We start from the raw sequence: 17,062 nt of genomic DNA, 5'->3' as shown, positions 1-17,062 counted from the left end.
TATTGATTTCATAGCCATCCATACAACTGGGAGAGATGCTCGTTACTAAAAATAGAATTCCTCAACATCACCGTCAACATCTCGCTGAGTAGTACGACACACCGTAGAAAGAGAGACAGAGAGAGACAGATTCTACAGATGACAACGACAACAAACCAGCAACACAAACATCGCACAGGGTCACTGTAAAGTATTTTCAAGAGACTGTTGCTGACAATCAGGAATGGTTGACACATCTGGGTTGTCAGGGGGGACTGTAAAGTATTTTCAGAGACTGTTGCTGACAATCAGGAATGGTTGACACCTCTGGGTTGTCAGGGGGGACTGTAAAGTATTTTCAGAGACTGTTGCTGACAATCAGGGATGGTTGACACCTCTGGTGTGTCAGGGGGGACAGTAAAGTATTTTCAGAGATTGTTGCTGATCTTCAGGGCAGAGATGGTTGACAGCTCTGTGTGTGTCAGGGGGGACAGTAAAGTATTTTCAGAGATTGTTGCTGATAATCAGGGATGGTTGACAGCTCTGTGTGCATCAGGGGTACAGTTCAGTATTTTCAGAGACTGTTGCTGACAATCAGGGATGGTTGACAGCTCTGTGTGCGTCAGGGGGGGGGACAGTAAAGTATTTTCAGAGACTGTTGCTGACAATCAGGGATGGTTGACAGCTCTGCGTGCGTCAAGGGAACAGTTCAGTATTTTCAGAGACAGTTGCTGACAATCAGGGATGGTTGACAGCTCTGCGTGTGTCAGGGGGGACAGTGAAGTATTTTCAGAGACAGTTGCTGACAATCAGGGATGGTTGACAGCTCTGCGTGCGTCAAGGGAACAGTTCAGTATTTTCAGAGGCAGTTGCTGACAATCAGGGATGGTTGACAGCTCTGTGTGCGTCAGGGGGGACAGTGAAGTATTTTCAGAGACTGTTGCTGACAATCAGGGATGGTTGACAGCCCTCTGTGCGTCAGGGGGGAAAGTAAAGTATTTTCAGAGACAGTTGCTGACAATCAGGGATGGTTGACAGCTCTGTGTGCGTCAGAGATAGTTCCCAGTCAAGAATCTGTATGGAAATAAGGCCAATGTAAAACGGTACGTGATGTCAGCAACTCCATTCGTCCACGCGCGCGCAGCAGTAGAACGAGAGCTATTTACGGAAGTAACATTTGTAACACGAGAGCTAGGAGGGGGAGAGAAATGACGAGGGATTTTTTTATATCCGCTTCACAATCAATTTCTTAAAAGTTCAAATGTCACCCTGAAAAATCGAGACGAATCCATTTCCGAAACAACAAAAAATATCCGCGACTAGAAAAACCCGATTCCGACGCCGGTCTACGTAAAGGACACGATGGGACGGCCTTGTTACGACGCGATTCTCCGCGACACCGAGCGACGATTGCGTCCTTTGACATCGTGACCTTTAGCAATTGGGCAGTTGGGCACAATAAGTTTCTATTTCATCGACGCGACCCCATCCGGTAGTCTGGCAAATACCGTTCTTGCGACCGACGCGGACTAGTCGCACGCATTCTCCGCAAAAACGGTTGCAGTCAACATACGCACCCATTTGCGACCAGTTGCTAGAAACAATCCATACCTTGTTTTTCATTACTGTTGAAACATGACCCGGCCGGCAGCCTATCCATCCTTAGGGCTGCTAACCCTTTCTAAATTCCGTTTTGGGACAAACGGCGGATAATAAGAGTAACTAACTCGCTTCACTATTTTTTCTTAAATCATGTTCAAGCTAATAACAACAAGCCAGCAGTTATAAACTGATTACAAATTGTATCGCAGTTTACGAAACGAATTGGGAGAAATAAGTTATCATTTTTTCAAGGCTAAGATCAAAGCTTTTTTTACGAATGCCCTCCCCGCACCTCTTTCAGAGAAATGAGCTCTGATGCTCATTTACATTAAGAGCAGCAATTGACCCTAACTCCTTCCTTAAAAAAGTTTAAAAATCACTGCACCTTTCGGCGCCGAACTGCTTATCTATCCGTTACCATGGTAACCGATCACCTGCTATGAGTGTAATTATTAGATACAATCCTAAGGAAAGGAGGCGAGGTTCATTAGCCTCATATCTCACTCAACAACCTCATATCTCACTCGGCAACTTGCCTCCCACACAGCGACCTCACTCAAAAACCTCATATCTCACTCGGCAACTTGCCTGCCACACGGCGACCTCACATCTCACTCAACAACCTCATATCTCACTCGGCAACCTCATATCTCACTCGGCAACCTCGTATCTCATTCGGCAACTCACCTCCCACACAGCGACCTCACATCTAGCTCAACAACCTCACATCTCACTCAACAACCTCATATCTCACTCAACAACCTCATATCTCACTCAACAACCTCATATCTCATTTTAAGTACACCGTCGGGCATCTCGACTAATAAAACGCTGCACGTCGGATGTCGCTAATTGGTAGAGCAGATACGAGAAACCGGTCACCTGACTGCAGGCGACCGCTAATCCGATACCGATACCGATACGACCCGTTGATACAGTACGCAGATGATACACCTCGATACCTCACTCAGTGTTCTCCACATACTAGAATTTTGAAAGGGCTGGATTCATTGTTAGGGTGTATTACCAGGGTCCATAGAGATGAGTCATTCCAGAATTCAAGGCGTTTTCAAGGAGAACATTTCAAATTTCGAGGAGTGTGTCGGCATCGCTTTCATATCCTAACTGTAGACAAACCATTTCATTCAGTGGAATCTGTGTGTATAATAACTAGGCTTAAAACCTTACCTACCCATTTTCTAATCGCCAATTTCTCAAGATTCAAGGAATTTTTAGGCATTCAAGAATTTTTAGAATTCAAGGCATTTTGCTCGAATTCGAGGATATTCAAGAACCTTGAAAAATATTTTTGGTTTACAAGTTTTCAACGAATTACGGAATGCCGCTGTAATCAGGGCGAAGGGAGGGGGACGACTTACGCGACCTTTAAACCGGCGACGATCGAGCCATAGTCGACGCGAGTGAACTCGGGATCGCGCGACAATCGAATCGGCGATCACGCGATTCAGGTCGCATAATTCCATCCCGAATCCCTCGATCTCTCCGCACCGAGAAAAAAACCACCGAATCCAACGAATTCCCCGAGGGATGACTACTAAACCTAGCACTGATAGCACGGAGTCGCTGACAGGTAACTAACTTTGACATTTCCGCGCGCCGCCGTCGCTTGAAAATATAACATAGAAAACGCAATATACAAACTCGTGTCACCGAGCAGCTTCTGTCTTATAAATGTCAACGGCTACTGTTTATAAATCAAAAGAGCAAAACCGATTTTTCCATTCATATAGGCCTACGCGTAGATGATACCGCACACAAAACAGAACGATGACGGAAATAATCAAAATAGCCCGCCGACGTAGAATCGGTGAAAATAAATCCGTCACCGCGAATCTATTTCGACGGTTTAGCGACACGGATCCCTTCGTTTTTCCAGTTTTTTGGAACCAGATATCAAGACATTACCTAGAAGCGTCTTCAAAACTTCCCAAAATAACTGGATTCTGTCTACGGACGGACGAACGAACGACGGACGAAAAGTGAACGCAATAGCCCGCTGGGACTCAAGTCCCAAGTGGGCTAAAAAGGCCCTGGCTGTCTCTTACCCACTAGGGTTATACTGTTACTTGCAGTTTGGATGTAAAACTCTGCTAAACTAAACATGACGCGTTAGCTAGTATAGGGGTCGCAATATTACAGATCCAGAAATCCTCTTTAATTTCCTAAACGAAGCTCAGTGCCAATTATTCACACCTAAACCCGACATTCTGGAAGGTGACTGACCAGATGCAATGATCAAAGAACTTTTTTGAGTACTTTGAAAAAATGAGAGATTCATGAGATTTGAACCAAGAATTTAGGTCACAGTACCACAACTCAGAAGCTATCCCCGCAGGGGGTTGCACTAGCGCGATAGATATTCAGAAATTTAGAGATTTAGAGCGTGGTGTCAGGGGTCGGCACCCCTACCTTTCAACCAGGATGCCCTTTTCGTTAAGACAGATAACGTCAAAACCTTTTAATTTGATAACTCATCCACTCGGATATTGCAACCTTTTGGATATATTTCTTCAAAGACATCGTAAACTGAGGGCGGAACCACAGAGGCCTTTGACATGCTACTTTATCTGTGAAATTTCCTTTCTTTTCTGCCCCTGGACCTCGGCCTTTCAGTTTTTTTTAGATCTGCCCCGGTTCCTGGAAATGCAACCTCAGGGCTGTACGCGCTGTGCGCGGCCTGTAGAGGATACCACCCACCATGGCGTGAATTACACATCAATTGATCTACCGGCTTTTAATTAGCCTTGGCATCAATTTGATCAATGAGAATGTTGCATTCAGAAATAAACGAAAATTTTTCCTAAAGCTGTTTTTGTTTCCGTAAATTGGTGACAGTTTACTCGGCCTACGCTCGGGTATTGCTGAAAAATCCGTCACGCGGACGTCGCTATGTTATGTCATCACCTATAAGCACAATAAATACAGTAGGTGGCGCCACATTACGGTCGCCATTCTTCAGCATTACGCAAGCGTATTCTCGATAACCAATCGCTGATAGATGAAAATGAAAAAAAGTTAATGCGAATTCATAAGTTTATCTATGAATGCAAAATCCTTACTGAATACACTGATGCATTACTAGTTAGTTACCTAATCGTTGGTGGTAAGCTTTTTATAATCGGATGAGCTTATACCAACGTTAGGGATGACAAGGGCCAAAACACGGTTGAAAAAAGTAACACTTCAAAAATATACTTTCTATTCACTTCAGTCCATAATTAATGGCTTAATTCACAAACTAACACAGGTACCTTTCGAAATAATCCAATTTTATGTATGTTTCGAGTGATTAATCAACATTATTTTGAGAAATTAATTAATTTCTCCACAAAATTCGCCATTGGCCGCCATTTCTCTGTATTGCACATGTGGCATGATAAGACAAGGGAACCTACAAGGATTTATATAAAACTTCCAAGACGAAACGACAATTTTTATTTTTGATGGTTTTCCGACTTTGATTCAAATCTTCGTGTTTTAAGTAATAAATTCTGGTAAAAGAAAAATGTGAATAAGTGTTGATTTCTTAATCTTCTCAATTTCGTCGTTTCGCTTCGTGAGTTTGTGCTGTTGTCCTGGCCTCAGTCCACAGGTGCCAGCACCTCCAGTAATTTTCAAAATGGCAGCTGTTGACTCGACGGAAATTTACTCTCACTTTACAGCCGATTTGCACATGGATTAAGATCGTCAGGTGAGTTGTATCAGACAAACTACGAATCTGTTGTGCGTCGATTACAACAAAAATTAGACGGATATCTTAAGAGACAATGAAATGCCAGGCAAATTACTCGTCAGTCAAATTGGCTGACGAAGATTTCATTGAAAAATGACCTTCCCATTCCTGACTGTGGTTTGTGAAAATATCTGATCGTGAAACTAAACCACAGACAGGTTACTGACTAATGCATTACATACTCAGATCTACTGATTATTAACGAAATTACGGAATGAAACTTCACGCGAAGGGGATGTGTGTGACGGATAGTATCGTCGTTTTTTTTTCTTCTTCCTTTTTTAACATACCTCAACCCGCTAAGCACCACGCAGGGCTTTATAAGCGGGTTCGATGTTTCTTTTTTCCAAATGGGAGAGAGACCAGAGAAGAACCTTTGACCGAGAAAATCTGTCGCCACCAGGGTTTGAAGCCATAAACCCTGGATTGTCGAGACCAGTGACCGGCGCCTTAAACCACTCAGCCACTGCGCCACCCTGGTTCTGCTACCATTGCTAATTTGAGATATACTTCTGGGTGGCCCACCATGGCAACTACGAGATACCTCATATTTCTGGGTGTCTCACCATTGCCACTACGAGATACCTCATATTTCTGGTTTCCCACCATTGCAACGAGATACCTCATATTTCTGGGTGTACTACCATTGCCACTACGAGATATCTCATATTTCTGGGTGTACTACCATTGCCACTACGAGATACCTCATATTTCTGGGTGTCCCACCATTGCCACTACGGGATATCTCATATTTCTGGTTTCCCACCATTGCAACGAGATACCTCATATTTCTGGGTGTACTACCATTGCCACTACGAGATATCTCATATTTCTGGGTGTACTACCATTGCCACTATGAGATATTTCATATTTCTGGGTGTTAGGGTTAGGGTTAGGTCATCATAAGTAGGCTTTTGGATTTCGGTTTGCCAAGAGAAGACTAACAGTTTCAGATTCGTTCATTCAACTACACGATGACATTCAGCGCTGATCACGTACGCAGTGCAGCATCGCGCCTCATCTGAGGGGCCGAAATGTCTTTATGCCAAAACGACGAATCAAACAGAATACTTCAAGTATATTATATCAATGCAGATTTATTTAAACCGCGGGTTCTTGAGCGAGATTGAAGTAAATTCACTATGTAACGATATTACTACGATTTATTGTTGACTTCAACTTCAACTCGATGATTTTGTTGAATAACATGTACGGCAATACCGCAATATCGTACATATCCAATTGTAAGGTGCTGCTCTCTTTGATCACGCATTCATAATTCGTTTACAATACTACTCCTATTCTAATCAATAAACTAGCGTGGAGAGGTCACAATACTGATGATGACATTTTTGGAGTGAGGACCTTTTAACCGAAATTCGTTCTAAGCTTTAACTCACGCTAGGGCCTAGTGTTTCCATCTTGGCTTCAATTCTCTTTTTGACTAACCCAATAAACCTCATGACCGCGGAAACTTGGAAATCAGTACTGATACGCAATACAACAGTAAGCCTATCCGACTTATCCCCCATTCAAAGGAGTGGGGCACTGACTGTCGACTTTTTTGTGGTGAGGAGCGCAGGGGTTTGGCGATGGGCTTGGATTTTTAATCGGAACTTTATAGCGGATAAATAAACAATATAAACACAAGGTATTTCCGTGATATTTTGAATTTTTAATGCAGTTCATATTTAGCGTCATTTTCGTGAGATTATCAACAACCTGGAAATAGAATCAAAGCCCATCGCCAAACCCGTGGTGAGTAGGGGTACTACAAGAGGCCAGGATTAGGGTTAGGCCTATCGTTTTTGACCAATTACCATACATTCACCATAACGGACACCTATATGCAGTACAACCACCGAACACGGGGTCAAATTTTCGTGACATTTCGATATATTTCAGATACGAGCTTGACATTTGTTAGTTGTTGGTGGGTGGTCGTCGGGTTCGACAAAACTACTACATGTTCAACTGGCTGGAGCGAGTACAACACGCACGAAATACACCCCGCAAAATACACGCAACATCCATCGAAAATCTAGTATCGCTTACCATTCAAAATACGGCCTAAGATTCGACGAACAGGTTTATTTTCTGCGTATTTTCGAGTCCATTTCACGTATTTTTAGTTCATTTCTCGATGACAGAACGGCAGCGCCCTCTATTTCCGGCGAGCACGTGACAACCGGTGGCCAATCGGCGTCGATAACGACGATCTAAATATAGAACTCATAAACAATCGCGCACCTGCGGGCACCTGTTTGGTCTATAAATAACTATGCACTGAAGAAGAGCTCGAGTACATCGACACTGCTGAATGAGAGAAGATTCGAATCCCGATATTCCTATTTGTTGCGCCGCGCGAAGGCGCCATACTTTTTGAAAGTGCCTTTTTTGCCGGTCGGCCTAGTTCAGTCGAAGGGACACGATGTTGTAATTAAAAGAATGTAATGTATGTTATATCATAAAGCTATGGATGGCTGCGCTCGGAAGTTTTTGACATATATCTGGAGCGACAATTCCAAAGTTATTGTCTCCGCATTTATGTGCGGGTCGTCTCGAACCCGCCATAGGATTGAAACCACAGCACAGAGATTATGCATTTTGATTCGAATTATCAGCTAATTTAGTAAGAATTTGGAAATAGCTATATTAAAAGGTTGAAGATCATTTTGTCCATTTTTATATTTTTGGTTGTTTTCTTCGTGTAAATAGTCCGATAGTTTATTGTAGTTTTTTCTCGATGTTATGTAGAAAGTCCTCTAAGTTGATTGTCCCGCGATCCGAGGCTCGGGCTTTTAACTTCACATCCCTGAACCGTTAAACAGTAGGATCATCGCTGGATGATGGGGCAGGTAGCCTATAAGCGCTGGTTATGACGAAAGCGAAGAGATATTTATTCCTCGCTGTTCACTCAACTTCACACCCAGGTTACGTACTTTCGGATGTTTCATATTGCTTTTTAGACCTTTTATGATGATATATTTTACCGGTTCTAAAAGATTTAATGCGGTTTATTTCTCTATAGAAATGAAACAAATTATTCTTTTTTCGAAATGGCCGTATTTTGAGCTTGGTAAAATAGACAATGATTTCCAGGCGCACAGAAAAATGGCCAACATGCAGTCCGTAAATTAGTTTGTAAAAGTAATTGTTAATCAAGGAACCGACTGTGGCGAGAATAGAGATAAGTATCAAACCCCACGGAGGCGTGGGGCGGGGTCCCTAGTCCTCAGCTGAGAGTCAATGATATGAAATGGATTTGGAAACAAATGTTTTTTTTCAAGATTCTCACGTGAAATTTCACACACATCCAAACATTTTTAAAAAAAGGATATACATGTATGTTTTGGTTAAAAATATCACTTGTATGAACGAACGGTATATCGAAGTACATAATTGGTGGAAATTCTGGTTTCGTTTGATATTCTAACAATCTACAACCATCAGACGGTTTTTAAAGACACTGTATATTATCTCCAGTAAACTTTGTAACGCTACTGTGGCAGGCGAGCATTCCGTGCGAAACCACCGCGTTAGACTGGTTGCCGATCGAACTTGCGCCACCTGAGGCCTTTTTATGAACCAGCAAAATCGAAATAGATTAGCTATTTAGATTATATAGCCGATTAGTGTCAATTAGCATAACCGGGTATGTTGGTTGATAAAAACGCCAGGTAGAAATTATTCAATTATGGCCTACTCAGTAGCGACTTCTACCGAGAACACCATATCGGTTGGATTAGATAATCGGCATACTTGCTCGCCGAGCGAGTATGCTGAGTATGCTAATCGATTATGATAACCAATGTTCATAAAAATGACAGATTATGACATAATCCATGCTCATAAAAACGTTTTGCATACTCGAATATACTAATCGAGTGTTCATAAAAAGGCCTCTGAATTCGCGCACTGGGTACCAGTCTACTCGGTACCGAACGCGCTTCAATTCAAAAATCTCGATTTCGGTAGAAGGCTATCAATCAGTTTAAAGTGACAACTTCAAGTCATATACCAACATTTAAAACCATTTGCCGTAGAGAGAAACTTAGTGAAAATAAAAAAGGCGGTACAGGGTTTGAACAAAATCGAAAAAGCCAATATTGTCAGTATGTAAAAAAGAAACATGAAAAATCCAGATATTTTATTGTAAAAAGATGCGAAAAGAATAAATTGTAAGGATTCTAAAAAATGCGAAATGGATTTTTGGAACTTTAATGTGAAAAATCTTGGTAATTTTGTTGCGAAAAAGTGGCAGTTCACACGAGTTCATCGATTTGACTCGTGAAGACGAAGAGTTTCGTGTTGATTACAATACGCCGCGTATAAAACAGAGCGAAAGCATATATACGTCTTCGTCTTGTACGAACCAAACACAATTATATATACGTGTAGAAGTAGATCTTTGGAAGATAGTTCTCAAGTATCCGAGTAACCATAGAAGCGATAACACTAAAAACCTCATTTTCTAATGATAACAAATTCAAAATTCTAGACAAAGGCTCATCTGATCTCGACTGTAAAATTAGGGAGGCCCTGTTTATTAAAGCGCAACAACGACCCTCTTTAAATCAACAATTATTCCAAAACGGCTCATCTTTTATCTTAAATGTATTCAAATAATTACCTTGTAATTAAATACTTGGTTTGTAATTAGCTTAGAATTTAGCACTTGTAATTTTGTAACTTATGTTGTATATAAACCTGTAGTTTAATCATTTGATTCACTTGTATTTCACCTGATGAGGGGATATGATCCCGAAAACGTACGTGTTAATAAACTGTATTTACTCATAAGAAAATGAGGTTTTTAGTGTTATTGCTTCAATGGTTATTCGGATATATACGTGTATTAAGACCCTCACACTGAGACCGGATGGAACGCGCGACATAACGTTGAACCGGGAAACCCGCTGACAATCTTTTATCTGCCAACACCGCTGGTACAACCGCTGATTCAGATATCATCAATTTCGAAAGTAATAAAGGTTTTCATCGTCGCCCGGCGCGTCGGGGCGTCAACAAATTTGAAGCCAACGTTGGATACGAAGTACGTTGATATCGAGGGAGAGTCTTCAATTATTTCTAACGCCAGTTTGAAAGGTAAGGATTTTTCTTATTAGTTAATTTAATGAACTGCCTTAGTACATACAAACAGGCCCGTACCGAGATTTTAAGGGGCAGTTCTATTTCGAGAGAAAGAGCTCTTTTTACCACGACATGGGGCGCTTTCCTTTTGAAAGAACAGATCTTAAATACGAAGTGCCCGGGTACCTGAATAAATCATTTAAGAATGAATAATTTGCAATGACAATTTAAAAAAAAAATTGTATCTAAATTTCGAAAAAGGTAGATTTTTAGAATTTTTGAAAATCTCATTGGAGAGAGAGAATTCAAAAGAAACTACGATACGATCAAATTGTGTTTCACCACTCCACCAAAATTCCCATCATTGTTACGAGCGACGTAGAGCATTTTATGAATGAATTTTTTTGTTCAGGACTAACAGATTATGGGATTAGCTAAATTGGAAATAACTTCAGAGATAATCCGAATTAATTTTACACTAATTCACGTTTATGAACGGATTTAATCATCGAATTAACTAAACCGAATTAACTAAAGCCACCCACTAAAAAAAGAGATGGCACCGAACACATAAGGTACATTTACTTCAAGCATTGTTTTGTATCGAGTGAGTTGTTTACGTGTGAACGCGCTTTCTTATTAGGCACAGGCCAAATTCGTCCTCCGTGACTCGGGCCTGATACGCGTCCGGGCCAAATCGTCTCCGTGTGGTCGCGGCTTAAGATTCCAAAGAGATTTTAAACCATATACGATAAAATAAGCAAAAATGTCATAGATGACCATGTTAAAAATGAGTGCCATAATAATGATTATGATAATATAATTTGAAAAATGATAATTATAATGATTATATAGCCCTTTCCTTCTGTAGGCAAGTTTACACTTTGTTATTAAAAACGGTCTAAATTTGGCCCTGTTTCATTTTGGAACGGACCAAATGTTCACACTTGTTCCAGATTGGTCCGTTCCATTTAAGACCGTTCAAATTTCGATCATACCTAATCGACCGATCCAGAGGTCCATTCTGAATTTTGGGAAATCATAAATCTATCATTAATTTCGGGGTGAAATATGGCGACATCTTGCGGGACCGGTGATAACTATCTGCAGCGAAATCAACAAGCTCACTCTGATTTGGTCCGTCTTGAATTTGGCCCGTTTTAGGTACGGACCTATTCGGAACGGTCTAACTAGTTGTAACGCGAACGCGGCTTATGTCGCCGCTTTCTGGTATTAAACGAAAAAAGAATAAAGCCGTTCCCAGGTTTTAGGAGAATCTTGACTTACAAACATATCATGAACTGATATGGTTTCTCGTAGCGCTAGCTCTGTCTGAAGTCAATGTTTGTTTTTAGTTTTAGCCACGCGCACTGGCAGCCGTCAAACTTCATTTGTTACTTTTTTCCTACTTTTCACATTTATTTTCAACCTGCATTGTGACGTAAAACAAATGATCTTTTACCCTTCATAAATATGGCCAGGGGCTACTATTATTTTTATGAAAAAAAGAAAATCGCGAATATAAAGATTGCACAAAACTTGGAATAAAATGACAAAATTGGAGCCTTGATAATATAAGTGGTCATTAAGTGGCAAGATAATCGTTTTATTTATGAATACGCCTGAAAGCAGGCACGTGTGGAGAGAGTGTGAGTAAAAAACGTGACGTCATTGCAGAGAACAGGCACCTGCTTCAGATTGAAAGCAAGTTTACTTTTTTGGAAAAGATTTGTGTTTATATATTATTACAACAATGTCCAAGCGCAGACCTGTGTTACCTTCTTGATTTTCAGTTGGCCCCGAATATTAATTATCCCGTTAAAAACCAACTGAGGACGTTCAATGGCTCCTTACAAACTTTACTGGTCGAAAACAAGCTGATATCTTTTGAAATTTCAATCTGCAGGGCCCGGTTTTATAAACTGGTATTACCTTTATAATCAATGTATATGCATATATGCGCTGCAATCCATCAATACAGAATGTTTAGATTGTAAAATTACACCAAACCTAAGATGAGATATTCGAATCATTTTGCAAAAGAAGTTTAAAGTGTATTTCCTTGCCAAATGAAAATGAAGATGTTGTAATTTCAAAATGTCCGACTTTAACGCCCCCTGTAGGCCAAAAAAAGAAAGATCTCTAAAAGGCATCCACCACACATGATAGCCCACATACCCGGCTATTAATTGAGCCGGGGGGGGGGGGGGGGCAAGCTGTAACTAAAAAATGCCGTGATCGTCGAATTTTAGGATAGTTTCTGGAAGTTGGCTGGCTGACTACAAGAAAAATTAACCTGATATCGGAAACCAGAGTGACAGAAAATTTCAAAATTCCAAATTGATTTTTCTCAGTTTCGATAAAGTGCATATTCGACGGTTCGCCAGAAATCCAGCGAATTGACGAAATCGGAGCAAAATTACATTGTGTAAAATATTTCGTTGATTTGAATGATGCCCGTGCAGGGGAGTTGTTCTCTGTTTTCTGGCGGACTTAAGATTTGTCCTAGTGAGAAGGTCATTTTTGCAATACTATGTTAGTCCATAATACTGTGTGATGTCTGCTTTTTCCAGAAGATATGAACGTTTTGTTGGTGTTATTGTGGTATCTCGTCGGTGCATCGTGGGGATCATCGGACTTGTTGTACAGTGCTGACCCCTCGTGCGGCGTAACGGTACTAATTGAAAACTTGGATGGTTCGTTCTACCGTCAAAACGACACGGGCTGTTTGCGACATTTCAGAGCGCTGTCGAATTACGTCACGAAGGTGACGATCATCACCGATGACGCGTCCACATCGCCGGTTCCGTTGGTGCGACTAAGAACAATTTCGTGGGATGAACGCCAGGCGGCGCTTATGGACATTAAATTTTATGAACATGGCGAAGTATTGTCCAGATGTGACGTCCATGTGCAAGCGACCCACAGACGACAAGTGACGATACTGGTCAGATACACGGAAAGCATATACAACCTAGATCGATGCGTCCTTTCAAATCCTTTGCACCAGTTATTCGAATTCGGCCCGGACCACATCGAATTCATTTTGAAGAGAATGCGGTTCCGGTTTCTGACCACCGGGACGTTCAGGCTTACGCCTTCGAATCCGGATCGGGAAAGTTTGAACGTAACGTTGGAATTTTTCAAAATGTGTCCGACTACGGCGAAGCTTAGCGCCGAGTCGTACATGGACGTTTACGACGGCGCAGGCGTCAAACTGGCCCGACTTACCGGACTGGTAGAGCCACAAAGTTTCGTCGCCGATCAATTAGTTTTCAACGTGTCGCTGTTTCCGCTATGCGCCGGCGACGAGATTTTCGATTTTCGGGCGACTGTCGGCGTTTTGCCGAAGCGAACATGGCGCCAGATCTCGGCGACTGTCGATCGACTAGAAGCGGGAATTAGCGAGAAGCAGTTCTTCATTTCGACAACTTCGAAACCGATGGTTGAAACGGACGAAGACCTGATATACGCGTTCATTTTGACGACAGACCCTCGTTTCAAAGTGAGAGTCCGTCTGATCAGCGACCGCCCGACCAGCGCCGTCTATATGGCGGAAAAAGAAATCGAAGTAAACCCGCTCGTCATGCGAGTTGAGAACTCGATGGTCTGCAACTCGATTTCTGGGTGTTTTTACGAAACTGACGGATTTCGATTGCTTGTAGCCGTAAAGGTTCCGCGTTTAACGCGCAAAAAACCAGAAAGAATTATCAGCGCAACTTACAGCGTAATTCACCGCCAGCTGGCGGCTTTAATGACTGCTGGGTGCCTCGGAATGCACGGCCATGATAAACGTTTAACACAGATAGCGCTAGCAGGTCGAACCATAACTATTTGTTTGAGGAAATTGTCCGCATTTCAAACGACCGATTTTCTCGACATTAAGATCGATCATATCACGCGTTCCAAAGTTTCGTGCGACCATTTCGGCATATATATAATAGATGGCGCTGATGTATTCAATTCGAGTATGGTAGGTCCGTCGTGTTACAGTTCCTCGTTCGGCGGCTGGCCTAAAATCGATCTAGTTTCCACTACGAATACTGTTTACCTGTTGACCTATACCTACGGTGAAAGATTTGGATTTGAAATCACCCGAAAAACAACTCATTGCAGAGGTATACGTCTACCTAGTAGATATTACGACCCCTGGTGGTACGAACTGGAAATAAAAGATTCGGACAATTGTGTCGTCGTGCAAAGTCTGCACTTCACTCCTGATGTTCCGCTCAGACTCAACAAAGATATCAGGCTTTATCACAAAAGCCAGGCGAATCTAATAGTATCCGAATTGGCTAGTTACCTTAGAGGACGCGCCACAGTCCATTACCTGAGTCCCATGTGTCGTTCTGCGGGGGTCTGCGCGACGAAAGGCTTGAAATTTGAAAGATGGGCGTGTTCGACGAACGCGACCGACCGAAATTCAACCGACGGATGTCGACTTAGTAATCACGCTTATTACATAACGCTGGATGGTTTTGTCGGGGTGGGTCAGTGGAAACTGGTCCTCGTCACTCAATGTTCGACCACGCAGGTAAGGGTTATTAATTAAATTCTGTTCGAGGATAATAATTCATTTTTCATTTAACTTACATTTCCACGAATGATGACAATAAAGAAAAAATGAGTAAAGTTAAATGAAGGTTACAATGAGAGCCTTAGGGGCTGTACAGGTCACTACACCTAGGTGCCTAGAGTGCAAGGGTGCAAGTGCAGAGTTATGATAATATAACAGGGTGCCCAAGAAATTACTATTCAAAAAATAATCGCTCTCGCTACTTTCATTTTTAAGATAGATACACCAAACTTATACCAGAGATAGATGAAAGTGTTTTATGTAAATAAACAATCGTTTCAATTTCAAACAATCTACAAGATATGCTCAATATGTGATCTTTTAACAAAATCGTCCGCCACATTTCTCAATACATCGAACCCTATAATTGCTATTTCCGGCCGAATGTTTATTTTCAAATACCTTTATAGAAATGCCTTTGCGCTTTTATAGAAATGTTTCTAACAATTTCGAGGTTACTTCTAAACCCCATCAGAGAAACTAGGATCTTTTTTAGTTAGAAGTAACCCAGAAACTGTTAGAAAATAAACTTGTCTATATACATCCACTGTGGGTTTTATTTTATTATCTGATATAGTCTTCCAATTCTTAAAAGGAATTTTTCTGAAGAGTCATACGAAAAAAAATCTAAAACACGTGGAGATACAATGTGTACAAATAGCATGGAATTTACTTAACAATGTGCTCGAAACATATTCGGAAGGTAGATAGTAAGAGGACACTTTGGAATTTTACTCAATTTTAAAGGATCTTCTGAAAAGACCCATAAGGCCCCCGTTAATCTACTCATATATATGGCGTGTGCGATTGCTTGGATTTTCGGGATAAAGGTTGGTATTATCAGATACGATACCTACTCCGAGGATATTCGGGCCTTTGTGGAACTGAGTAGTGTGGTAAGGTTGGAAACTCATTACACCGGCCGATCTAAAGTCCGATTAAGTCTATTCAATTCATATCATACAATTATAAGGGCACCCGAAAAAGCATTAATTTCAATTTTAGAAATACAACGAATAAGCTTAGGAATTTAAACTGTTTGCCATCAGTTCACTATTTTTCATTTTCCTGTAGAATTCCAGGGCATTTTGACTTTTTTTAAGAGGGGACGCACACCCCCTTAACCCTGCTCTTGGATCCGCGCCTGTTAAATATTTTGCATGCGATTTGTGTTTTTTTTCAGACCGGCTGTGAGAACGGCTCTCCAAAAGTTTCGTCGTATCTTTATGAACTTTCCGAAAGGTGTGGTTTGATCTCAATGAATTCTGAAAGTATTCACCGGTACTGTAGGTTTGATCTGTTCGCCTCGTATGACGACACATGCAGCCCGTACAAGGCAGGCATGGTAAGATCGACCTATCGTTTCACGTTCGAAATCTTCAAACTGGCCGACTGCTCAAGCTCTAGTATGGTAATGACGGAAAATGTCGTAGCCTGTTCGTCCGGTAGAACCAATGACGTGACGACTCGGTTTCAAAATCGGTTTTGTGGTATTTGGGCGAGTCAGGCAACGCCGACCGTGGTCTATTCGATAACGCAAAGCGTAAGTCTTGAAATAAAACTCGAGCATGTCGATTCGATACACGAGCAGATCCTTCGCGTCAGGTACCAGGTCGTGTACGAAACATTCGCAGACGATCGTCCCGCGAGTTCTTGTCCGGTCGGATACATGCCGCTTAGCTACACCGGCGCCGCCGCCACCTGCGTACGGGTGATAGACGATTTAAAAAACACATCCTGGATCGAGGCGGACGCCACTTGTCGCAACGAGGGCGCCAGACTACTACATCTGACGTCTAAACGTAAAATGGACGGCTTCAAACGTCTGGTCAGACAACACACGCAGACGATCGTTTACAAATTCAACCCGGCCGTTATATTCATTGGTCTGATCTTCAACAAAACCGTAAGTGCGGAAAATGAGGGGTTGGCTGTGTATAGTTCGAATTGATAATTACTGCTGAAACACACCGTGTTGTAATGGGGGAAAAACTAAATCCCACGTTAAGAAACGGAGTCTGAAATGTTTCATTGAGCCACTAGTTTTTTTTCAACGT

General features: G+C 41.8%; 1 protein-coding gene across 1 annotated transcript in view; it reads right to left on the bottom strand.

The window, feature by feature from the left end:
* LOC141911810 (histone deacetylase 9-like) overlaps positions 1-7,466 on the bottom strand; it is a 41,711-nt gene extending 34,245 nt beyond the window's left edge. Inside the window, exon 1 of the mRNA XM_074802864.1 lies at positions 7,391-7,466. The gene's annotated coding sequence lies outside the window, so the exon portion shown is untranslated. The remainder of the gene's footprint in view (positions 1-7,390) is intronic.
* Positions 7,467-17,062: the final 9,596 nt, after the last annotated feature.

The sequence above is a fragment of the Tubulanus polymorphus genome, chromosome 10, assembly GCF_964204645.1.
Source record: "Tubulanus polymorphus chromosome 10, tnTubPoly1.2, whole genome shotgun sequence".
Lineage (NCBI taxonomy): Eukaryota > Metazoa > Nemertea > Palaeonemertea > Tubulaniformes > Tubulanidae > Tubulanus > Tubulanus polymorphus.
This window is presented reverse-complemented; position numbering and strand designations above follow the sequence as displayed.